This window comes from Oncorhynchus tshawytscha, linkage group LG08 (assembly GCF_018296145.1).
Source record: "Oncorhynchus tshawytscha isolate Ot180627B linkage group LG08, Otsh_v2.0, whole genome shotgun sequence".
NCBI lineage: Eukaryota > Metazoa > Chordata > Actinopteri > Salmoniformes > Salmonidae > Oncorhynchus > Oncorhynchus tshawytscha.
In genome coordinates, this window is record NC_056436.1 from 59754815 (window position 1) to 59765455 (window position 10641).

Below are 10641 nucleotides of genomic sequence, written 5' to 3' on the forward strand. Positions count from 1 at the left end.
TCCAGTAATTTTTTAACTGTCCCTAAATTATCCTATTAAAACACTGCATGAGAAATAGGTCATGAACTCACAACAATTGAAAGTGCAGAGTATAAAACAGTACTTAGCCTAATATATTATTAACAGCCACGATAGCGTCGTCTACTGGTAGGTCTATTTTGAATCAATATTTCAACTCGCCACCACACTCTACCTTCCACTGGTGTTTCCCAACTGCAGTCCTCAGGTTGCCCCAGCAACACACATTCACATTTTAGAGCCAGACAAGTACACTTGATTCAATTTGTTAACTAATCCTTCGATTAGTTAAATCAGTCCAGAGCTAAAACAACAATGTGTGCTGATTGAACCAAACTAAACATTTGGAGGATGCGGGCATCGATCCCGCTACCTCTCGCATGCTAAGCGAGCGCTCTACCATTTGAGCTAATCCCCCTGTGGCTCCAACAATAAGTATGTAATCTAAATGACCGCACTGCCAAATCCCTCGTCTATAAGGAAGGGTACTTTAAAAAAAAGTATGCTTGCTTCAGCTGTCTAAAACTATTTTTCATGGTAGTTCAGTAAAGGTTGAAGTAGTGACTGCAGTAAGGTCAGTGGTGGAAATAGTTGTATTGTTGGGTTAGTGAGTGTTGGGTGTATGATAGCAAAAAAACCTGCGAGTCTGGAGTTCCCCCTGCTGGCTGTCTGTGGAATAACATTAGGATCAGTTGATCGTGGGGAAATGCATGTTAGTCGCCCGAAACATGGTCACTGTTTTCCTGTCTTTTGTCGTGCTTATGCTCACTGCGTCTCAGTGGATCGCTCCAAGGCCTTTCTACTGTAAGCAGAGGAGAGGACAGCCTTCCAGTAGAATAAATAAGAGTCACAGCTCCCAACATTTACTAACAAATGAACAGCTAGTAAATCAAAGATCTGTCTCATAAACTACACATGTGCCTACATGTGATAACCAAAGGGGATTTTTGCATTACCCCAAGCGACCACATAATTTGTCCCTTTAATTTAAGTAATAATTCGGTGGTTTGGTGGGATTTCCTAAATTCCAGTGTGTTTCTGCTTGCCACAACAAAGACAAAAGAGAGAATGAACTGGCACACAGACTAAGATATTAGGACCTGTTTAGTAGCAAAAAGAAGGCTGTCCATCATATCGCAAAGCCCTTATGACAAGGGCTCCTCCTCCCCTGTAGGATAAATAATAATAATTATGAATTATTCTATATAGCACTTTTCATTACACACAGAATCTCAAAGTAGCTTTAAAAACTCAAATAAACTCAAGGTGATCTGGTACATACTTGGCAGATGGCTTCCAAAGCTTCAGATGATAATAATAAGATGGAGAGTGATGGAGTCTGTAGTTAGAGAGGAGTTGAGGCAGTAAGGCAGTTCACTTCAGATACTTAGCTTGCACTTGTATGTGCTAGAGAACTGTGCTACATACCAATTATTTTCAATATGTATAAATATAGACATAGAAATATATGTATGACTCCTGCTCTTTTTGTTTTACCTTTTAATAAAGCACTTAAATGGGGATCCCTCTTAATGGTTCATGAGTAATTTGGTATTGTTCGACATGTTTAACGTTACCTGCCTAAGTACCTTAGATCGCAAGCCCATAATTAGTCAATAGGGCTGACTGGCTAGGTACTAGTACTGTTAACTCGCCAGATAGCCACAAAGCATTGTTAGCTAGCTAATGTAACCATGAAGAATTGACATCTGTCTTACATATTATTCGTTTTAGGTCATTTTTGTCCTGTTTAGCTATCTGGCTAGCTAAATTGTTACGATTCACATATCTAGCTGATAATTGTGAAGTCAAACGTTTGCTTTGTGTATATCTTGATTCGTCTATTGTTGCCATTGTCCTGTCTGGAAGGAGGTTCAGTGAATGGGGTGGTGAAGCTTGAGGTAATACAGTAGAGGGAGTGCGAGTGCTTCTTAAATGTATTGCTTCATGCATTCTCCTCACTCGCGTCCACACAAAAACATACACAAGAGAACGGAGTGGAGAATACAATCAGAGCATGAGTGTGGAGCATGGTAGTATGTTTGGAAAAAACACCCCTAGAGTTTGAAAGCTACAAGCCCCCACTCACCCAGTAATTTTTGAACTGTCCCTAAATAATCCCATTAAAACACTGCATGAGAAAAATGTCATGAACTCAAAACAATTGAAAGTACAGAGTATAAAACAGTAGTTAGCCTAATATATTAACAGCCACGATAGCGTTGTCTACTGGTAGGTCTATTTTGAATTAATATTTCAACTCGTCACCAAGTTCTACCTGACACTAGTTGTTCCCATCTATCGCCCTCGGGTAGCCGCAGCAATTACATTTACATTTTAGAGCAAGACAAGCACACTTGATTCAATTTGTTAAGTCCAGAGCTACAACAACAATGTGTGCTGATTGAACCAAACTAAATAATTGGAGGATGCGGGTATCGATCCCGCTACCTCTCGCATGCTAAGCGAGCACTCTACCATTTAAACTAATCCCCCTGTGCCTACAACAAGAAGTATGTAATCTAAATGACCGCACTGCCAAATCCCTCGTCCAGAAGCAAGGATAATTTTTTTAAGTATTCTTGCTTCAGCTGTCTAAAAGTATTTTTCATGGTAGTTCAGTAAAGGTTGAAGTAGCGACTGGAGTAAGCCCAGTGGTGGAAATAGTTGTATTGTTGGGTTAGTATCCAGAGCTACAACAACAATGTGTGCTGATTGAACCAAACTAAATATTTGGAGGGGATCGATCCCACTACCTCTCACATGCTAAGCGAGCGCTCTACCATTTAAACTAATCCCCCTGTGCCTCCAACAAGAAGTATAAAATCTCAATGACCGCACTGCCAAATCCCTCATCCATAAGAAAGGATACTTTTTTTAAAGTATGCTTGCTTCAGCTGTCTAAAAGTATTTTTCATGGTAGTTCAGTAAAGGTTGAAGTAGTGACTGCAGTAAGCCCAGTGGTGGAAATAGTTGTATTGTTGGGTTAGTGAGTTTTGGGTGTTTGATAGCAGAAAAACCTGCGAGTCTGGAGTTCCCCCTGCTGGCTGTCTGCGGAATAACATTAGGATCAGTTGATCGTGGGGAAATGCATGTTAGTCGCCCGAAACATGGTCACTGTTTTCCTGTCTTTTGTCGTGCTTATGCTCACTGCGTCTCAGTGGATCGCTCCAAGGCCTTTCTACTGTAAGCAGAGGAGAGGACAGCCTTCCAGTAGAATAAATAAGAGTCACAGCTCCCAACATTTACTAACAAATGAACAGCTACTAAATCAAAGATCTGTCTCATAAACTACACATGTGCCTACATGTGATAACCAAAGGGGATTTTTGCATTACCCCAAGCGACCACATAATTTGTCCCTTTAATTTAAGTAATAATTCGGTGGTTTGGTGGGATTTCCTAAATTCCAGTGTGTTTCTGCTTGCCACAACAAAGACAAAAGAGAGAATGAACTGGCACACAGACTAAGATATTAGGACCTGTTTAGTAGCAAAAAGAAGGCTGTCCATCATATCGCAAAGCCCTTATGACAAGGGCTCCTCCTCCCCTGTAGGATAAATAATAATAATAATGATTTATTCTATATAGCACTTTTCATTACACACAGAATCTCAAAGTAGCTTTAAAAACTCAAATAAACTCAAGGTGATCTGGTACATACTTGGCAGATAGCTTCCAAAGCTTCAGATGATAATAATAAGATGGAGAGTGATGGAGTCTGTAGTTAGAGAGGAGTTGAGGCAGTAAGGCAGTTCACTTCAGATACTTAGCTTGCACTTGTATGTGCTAGAGAACTGTGCTACATACCAATTATTTTCAATATGTATAAATATAGAGATAGAAATATATGTATGACTCCTGCTCTTTTTGTTTTACCTTTTAATAAAACACTTAAATGGGGATCCCTCTTAATGGTTCATGAGTAATTTGGTATTGTTCGGCATGTTTAACGTTACCTGCCTAAGTACCTTAGATCGCAAGCCCATAATTAGTCAATAGGGCTGACTGGCTAGGTACTAGTACTGTTAACTCGCCAGATAGCCACAAAGCATTGATAGCTAGTTTATGTAAACATGAAGAATTAACATCTATCTTACATATTATTCGTTTTAGGTCATTTTTGTCCTGTTTAGCTATCTGGCTAGCTAAATTGTTACGATTCACATATCTAGCTGATAATTGTGAAGTCAAACGTTTGCTTTGTGTATATCTTGATTCGTCTATTGTTGCCATTGTCCTGTCTGGAAGGAGGTTCAGTGAATGGGGTGGTGAAGCTTGAGGTAATACAGTAGAGGGAGTGCGAGTGCTTCTTAAATGTATTGCTTTATGCATTCTCCTCACTCGCGTCCACACAAAAACATACACAAGAGAACGGAGTGGAGAATACAATCAGAGCATGAGTGTGGAGCATGGTAGTATGTTTGGAAAAAACACCCCTAGAGTTTGAAAGCTACAAGCCCCCACTCACCCAGTAATTTTTGAACTGTCCCTAAATAATCCCATTAAAACACTGCATGAGAAAAATGTCACGAACTCAAAACAATTGAAAGTACAGAGTATAAAACAGTACTTAGCCTAATATATTAACAGCCACGATAGCGTTGTCTACTGGTAGGTCTATTTTGAATTAATATTTCAACTCGTCACCACGCTCTACCTGACACTAGTTGTTCCCAGCTATCGTCCTCGGGTAGCCGCAGCAATTTACATTTACATTTTAGAGCCAGACAAGCACACTTGATTCAATTTGTTAGTCCAGAGCTACAACAACAATGTGTGCTGATTGAACCAAACTAAATAATTGGAGGATACGGGTATCGATCCCGCTACCTCTCGCATGCTAAGCGAGCACTCTACCATTTAAACTAATCCCCCTGTGCCTCCAACAAGAAGTATGTAATCTCAATGACCGCACTGCCAAATCCCTCGTCCATAAGAAAGGATACTTTTTTAAAAGTATGCTTGCAAAATGGCGCCGTAGAGAGAACACGGTGTTTCAGCGAGCTCTCGTGGCATTCGTAAATTTATATTCTTACATTAATCTCCTAGCTTGAAAAAGTGGTAGAATTGGCTAAATAAGTTACCATATAATGAGTCTTGACGACTATTTCGCAAAAATCTCAGACAACATGCCCAATAGAACTACTAAGAAGTCGACCAAAACCACCACCCCTGTGGATGTGCATGAGGAGCTAGCTAACGTTAGCAAAGCTAACACCATTGCGGATCCAGGCACAATGGACCTGATGATTCAAAAGATGACTGATAACATTACTAAAGTGATCGATGCTAAGATAAGAACGGTCTTGGAAGCAATAGCAGGCCATTCAGCTGAAATACAGAGCGTTGTGAAACGTGTTGTTGAGGCGGAAGGGAGAATTGCTGCAGTGGAAACTTCAACTACATCTATGGACGCTAAGATAAAAGCACTTGAGAAACAGGTGCGCGAAATGGCGGAGCACATTGACGACTTGGATAATCGAGGACGCAGATACAATATTCGTGTTGTGGGACTCCCGGAAAATTCTGAAGGAACACGTTCAGTAAAATTCTTTGAGGAATGGATCCCTGGCTACCTACAAATGGACACTAAGGCTGGTCGTGTGAAGCTGGACAGAGCCCATCGCTCTCAAGCACCGATACCCGGTCCCAATCAGCGCCCACGGCCGGTGGTTATAAAGTTCCACAACTTCACCGACAAGCAGCGCGTCATGGATGCGGCTAGAAACATCGGCTCTGATGGTAGTCAACATAAAGGTCCAAAGGTCTCATTCTTCAATGATTATTCCACAGCGGTTGTACGAAGACGCAAAGCGTTTGATGAGGCGAAGGCTCGACTCAGGAGAATGAAGATGGACTACGCACTGTTGTACCCGGCCACATTGAAGATTATGGTCAACGGATCACCTAAAAGCTCTACACACCTGAAGAGGCTGCTGCGTTTATTGACTCTCTCGGGTAAATAACTTTAAGCTGCACCTCCACAGCATTGAATAACTTTGTTTATTTTTGGTTGAATCTGATCATGAAACAGTGGTGTGAGTCCTCACGTACTCCGGCTCAGTAATATTCGTATCTTTATTATTTTTCTTGCTAAAGTAATAGCCGCTATAGCTCAGGCTGAGATATGTGTGAATCCATATTGGTGCCCAGGCTTGGTTTTAGGTGGAAGAGCCTCAATCTTCTTCTATTGATTTTCTTTTCCATACATATAAAGGATGAGGCTATTGAGCGGCAATGCGGACTTAAGAGTCTACATTGGAGAGTTGAAATCCCCTGCATGTTAGCTAGTGGGAAAACCACCTTTTGGATTTTTACATGTTTAATTTTTGGGTTTAGTATAGTTCGAGTTCAGGGTTCATATTTTTTTTTTATGCTCAGTGAGATAGAGGAGAGTTCAACACATGGAAAAAGGTACCACCCCACTTTTACAGTAGGATCCAGTCTGGATATTGAATGGTCAAGATACAATGGCAGATAACAGACTGCGTGTATGTACGTGGAACATTAGAGGGAGCCATAACCCCATTAAAAGGAAGAAAGTACTGTCTTTTTTGAAAAAAAGAAAATATCGATATTGCCCTGAAACTCATTTGGATGATAAGGAGCACCTGAAATTACAACAAGGAGGGTTTGGTCAAGTGTTTTTCTCATCATTTACATCCAGAAGTAGAGGTGTAGCAATTCTGGTGAAAAAGAACTTACCACTTAAGGTCTTGAATTGTGTGAAAGATAAATTTGGTCGCTTTGTTATAATTAATGGTACTTTACAAGGGCAGAACATTTCCATAATGAATATTTACTTCCCCCCTGCTCACCCCCCTGATTTCCTCACTAAGGCATTTCTAGACTTTTCAGAATTAAACTCAGACACTGCAGTGGTTGGAGGAGATTTTAACTGCTTGTTGAACCCCCTTATTGATAAGTTTCCCAGTGGTATAGCTTCACTCTCTCCTCAAGTTAAGTCACTAAAAGTTATTTGTGATGATCTGGGGTATGCGGATGTCTGGAGAGCTTTCCATCCCTCCAACAGAGAGTTCACTTTTTTCCCTGCATCTCATGGATGTCAGACTAGAATAGATTATTTTTTTATGCCCAAGACGTCTTTGCAGTCTGTTTTATCCGCTAGGATAGGAAGCATAGTCATATCTGATCATGCTGAGGTGATCCTGGACATAAAACTCAACGGGGCATTCAATCGGTCAAGACATTGGAGGTTGAACACAACCATTCTTAAAGACCATACATTCACATCATATTTTATAACAGAGTTTAAAGCATTTTTCTCTATTAACTCTCAATCAACAGATAACCCCTCGCTCCTTTGGGAGACCTGTAAAGCGTATGCCAGGGGTCTGATTATGTCATACACAGCTACTAAGAGACGGAAAAAAAAAGCAAAAAATGTTAGAGGGTGAATTAGGAAGTAAAGAGAAGGACTACATTAAAACGCCCACTCCTGCCCTATTAAAGGAAATATCAGTCATTAGATCAACGTTAGACTCTCTCCTAACACAGGACGCTGAAAAGAAAATGAGATTTGTCAGGCAAAAGCTATATGAACATGGCGATAAGCCAGGAAAGTACTTGGCATACCTAGCTAAAAAGAGGGCTGACTCTCAGTCAATTGCTACTATTACTGATTCTGATGGTAATCATTTATATGAAAATAAATTGATAAGTGACTCATTTAAGAAATTTTACACAAACCTTTATGCCTCAGAACTGCCAACGGATGCACCCAAATTAATGGAGAACTTCTTTTGTAAGATTGAGCTCCCTACTATCTCCGAAGAGCAGAGGTCCCTCCTTAATGCCCCTATTACCAAGGAAGAGATAATGTTCGCAATTAAGAATCTGCAAAATGGTAAGGCCCCAGGACCAGACGGGTTTTGTAGTGAGTTCTATAAAGAGTTCCATGGCCTGATCCTTGAGCCATTGCGTGATATGTTTAACCACTCATTTTCAAATGACCAACTCCCTCAAACGCTGAGAGAAGCCAACATTTCACTTATTCTCAAAAAGGGAAAATGTCCAGAGTCTTGTTCCTCATACAGACCAATTTCCCTTCTGAATGTGGATAGAAAATTGCTTTCTAAAATTCTAGCCACAAGATTAGAGGACTCACTGCCACTAATTGTGAAAGGAGACCAAACTGGCTTCATTAGGGGCCGTAAGTCATGCAACAACGTCAGGCGGCTTCTTAATGTAATTCAAGCCTACCAACAAAGTGCTGTGGATGGTCTTGTGCTCTCCCTAGTTGCTGAGAAAGCATTTGATCGTGTGGAGTGGTCTTACCTATTATTTGCTCTAAATAAATTTGGTCTGGGGGACAACTTTATAAAATGGGTGAAAGTTTTATATGATGATCCTCAGGCTGCTGTCCTTACTAATGGGCTACGGTCAAATAGCTTCTCTATACACAGAGGTACCAGACAGGGCTGTCCTTTATCCCCCCTCCTCTTTGCACTCGTTATGGAACCACTAGCCGAGGCCATCAGGGTAACGCCTGCTATACAGGGGCTGCTCATTGGTGATGTTCACCATAAAATAAGCTTGTATGCTGATGATGTCCTGATATTCATCTCTAGTCCCGAGACTTCAATTACATCTCTTATTAATATTATTGAATTATTCAGCGAATTCTCAGGCTACAAGATTAACCTTACTAAGTCAGAGGCTATGCCACTTGGTAGCCTACACTCTGTACCTAATACTTCTCCCCCTTCCCTTTTAAATGGTCTCCCTCAGGTTTCATGTATCTGGGTATATTTGTAACTCCTAAATTCCAGCTAATGTACAAAGCCAATTTTGTTCCCTTGTTTGATACAATAAGACAGGATCTGGATCGCTGGAACTCTCTCCCGATTTCTTGGTTGGGTAGAATATCCCTCTTGAAAATGAACATTTTACCTAGACTACTTTACCCAATCCAAATGATCCCAGTATTACTCTCCAATAAGGTAATAAAGGATGTAAATGGATGGCTAAGTTCCTTTATATGGAGTAAACGCAAGCCAAGACTTAAGATGGCAATATTGCAGCTGCCAAGTTCTATGGGCGGCTTGGACCTGCCCAATATCAGGTTCTATCAATGGTGTGCCCACCTTTGTTATATTTCTGACTGGATCACAAATGATGACTCCTCTATTTGGTTAGACATTGAGACTTCTCTTTCAAAATACCCCTTACAGGATCTTTTATTTTTCAGAAGTTTCAAGTCTGTAGAAGATCACTGCAATAATCCCGTTACACTTAACACACTCAAAGTATGCAGGTCAGTTCAACGCTTCCTGGGAAGGTCCAAACTAACCTCTGCTCTTACCCCAATTCTTAACAACCCAGATTTCAGTCCAGGATTGCTGGATGCTGGCTTTAACTTATGGCTTAATAAGGGCATACGCAGGCTAAATGACTTATTTGCTGATAAGATTTCGTTGTCATTTGAGCAGATGGTCGAGAAATATCGACTCCCAAAGCAGGACTTTTTCCGCTTCCTACAAGTAAGACATTATATTCTGAAGAGCACCACCTTAATTGGTAACCCTGATGTGTCTGTCATTGAAAGAATGCTTTTTTTCCCACAAAGGAAAATGTCTGTAAGTCTGTTTTATGATACTTTAAGGTCCTTTTCTGCTGTCAACACACGGAGGGTGAAACAAGTGTGGGAGAAAGAATTGTCTGTTACTATTGACGAAGAGATGTGGGAGGACATTTGGAGATATGCAAAAACAATATCTATATGTAACCGTACTAGAGCAATCCAATTAAGAATAATACACAGATTGCATATATCCCAAATCACAGACATGCTTTTAGCCCCACTTCCTCTTCCCCTCAGTGTCTTAAATGCAAAACTGATACAGGCACCCTAACACATTGTTTATGGTCATGTACCAAAATACAAAGATACTGGTCTGGTGTTCTGCAAGAAATTGAAAAGATCCTAGGGGTTGATCTAGAATTGGACCCAGTTTCTTTACTGTTAGGTCTCCCTAGTAGGCATGTTACTTCTGTCGGTAAAAGGAGGCTTTACAACATCCTTACCTTCGCAGCGAGGAAAAACATCCTTTTACAGTGGATTAGTGATAAGGTTCCTTCTATTAAAGATTGGCATAAGATACTATTTGAATGGGTGCCTCTGGAATATCTGACATGTACATTGCATTCTAAAACAGACCAGTTCTACAAAGTATGGGAACCTTATCTAAATTACCTAGAACCTGAGGTATCAGCTATTATGCTGCAGGGATTCTCTTAGAATGGCGGGGATCTATGTATTTCAGAACTACACTGTACGTTCCATGTGTGGAACCTAACCTCTTGGTTTAAACTGAGCTTTTTTGTTTAATTTCTGTTTGTAAGTTTGTTTAAAATGTATGTATTGAGAGACGCAATGATGGTGATGGGGTGAGAGAAGCACCGAGCGGGAAGAGGAAAATGGTGTACGTATGTATGGGTGTGTATATGTGTGTGTGTGCGTGCGTGTGTATATGCATGGGTATATGTATGTGTGTGTATGTATGTATGTGTATATATATGCACGTAGATATGTGTAAGTGGGTGCTGTTTTTCTTGTTTTTGTTCTGTGTGCTTTGTCTCTGTTGTTGTATCTCTTAA

General features: G+C 40.5%; 1 non-coding gene across 1 annotated transcript; it reads right to left on the bottom strand.

The window, feature by feature from the left end:
• Positions 1-363: 363 nt before the first annotated feature.
• On the bottom strand, positions 364-436 carry trnaa-agc. Its single transcript has one exon. It is a non-coding gene; the product is annotated as a tRNA-Ala (tRNA).
• Positions 437-10641: the final 10205 nt, after the last annotated feature.